Consider the following 1,734-nt stretch of genomic DNA (forward strand, 5'->3'; position numbering starts at 1 on the left):
CCACCACCGTGACTTCGATTAAAATTGCATCCAATGCCCCCCCCTCCACCCTGACCTGCCCCCCCCCCCCTCCGTGGACTCGCCATCACCGGCCCCAGATGTGTAACTTAAGAGTTGTGTCTTTGCGCGGCGATATCGGAGAGAAATGGTAGCCATTCCAAGCAGTTATTTTAGATTTCTGCACCTTTTATATTTCCTTTCCTGAAAGCAAGACCTGCCTTCCAGTGGGTGGCTGCGATGCCGCGATAAATGAGAGCATTGTTGAACTTGTGCCAGATTGTGGCTTTCGTAATGAACCTGCCTCAAATACAGGAATGTCCTACCCCCTGCCAGATAGGTGCATTACTCATATAACTCATATAATGTAAATGACTAAACATTACCTGGGCTCAGAAACGTCTCGTGTGTGAGTGTGTCCTTCATCAATTAGCTTTGCCAACGAATCTCTCATCATAATCATCATCTGCAGCAGCAGCAGCAGAAATGCTCTATCCACTTCATGATGAAGGCCCCCTGACGCCGTCACCATCTGTCATGGCCTTAGCGATCCATCTAGCAGCTGCACGAGATGATTCCCAAGCTCCGGGCTCCACGGTGGACGTCCTCTCAAAACAACGTCCCTCCGTTAACCACCGGCTCGTGAGTTCTCGACCACCGGCCATCAACTCACGCAGCGACGCTTCTCCTGCCCACTGCCCTCTGCCCTCGTACTTGTTTTACACGCTCTCGCTGTGATGTCTCGAACGTTCTCCCATGCGCGCATCTCGCCTCCCGTCTCTCGGCGTAATTCCAAGCGCGCACCTTCCCCCCACCCCCCCACGCTTCTTTGAACACGTCTCACATTTTGCAAACTTCCCGTGCCTTTGTTGATGTTCACATTTCCGATCCGTATATCGTATAGAGGTAAATAAAAATATACATATATAACATACTTCCAAGGACAAAATGTCACATTGAAAATCGTTGCAGAATCCATGCGTATGCGCGATTTATTTGTTTAATCTCTCCCTTGTTCATCACCGACCTGGGGAAGATTTCTGCCCAAGTTGGGTTATTTTCAGCTATTTTCTCAAGACGTGAATCGGGCTCCAAGTATGGAAACATGTATCTAATTTACTGCGCTGTCCACCGAGAAAACATGCCGGAGTTTGTCTTTCGCCATCCCAAGGTCATAATCGTTGCAGCGTATCAGTGCAATGAGAACGAGGCTTGTTGGCTTCAACAGAGGTAAACATCCCTGCAAGGTGCTGGTCATGTTGCAGGACTAGTTTTATGCAACGGTCTTAATTTGATCTTTTCATTCCAATTGCAAAGTTGAATATTTGGTTGCCAGACAAACGCCATGCCGAAACGCAAGTCTAAAAAAAAAACAATTTTAACATACAATGATGACTTATTTATCCAGGAAAGCCACGCTTTTTTAAGAGGGTACTGCTGCTACATTATTTTTTATTTTAATATTTTTCAGCCAATTAACAATGAGTATTCATACGAGTAGGAGGAAACCAGAACACCCAGTGAAAACGCCCGTGTGCGAGGGGGCAACACCATATGCCCGCAATGATGGAAATAGATGGAGATTAGTCCACTTGCTGTGCTGCTTTTGTCCTGCCGAGCCAGGTAATGGGCACCTCGACGCCCACGGGGAGTTTCACGACATTTGTGCGGTGATCCACCAACCCTTGCTGCTGCCTGCAGTGCTGGATTTCAGGCCACATGCAGAGCTACCACCAC

Source organism: Petromyzon marinus, chromosome 23 (genome assembly GCF_048934315.1).
Source record: "Petromyzon marinus isolate PM22_M1 ecotype Great Lakes invasive population chromosome 23, UKy_Petmar_22M1.pri1.0, whole genome shotgun sequence".
Lineage (NCBI taxonomy): Eukaryota > Metazoa > Chordata > Hyperoartia > Petromyzontiformes > Petromyzontidae > Petromyzon > Petromyzon marinus.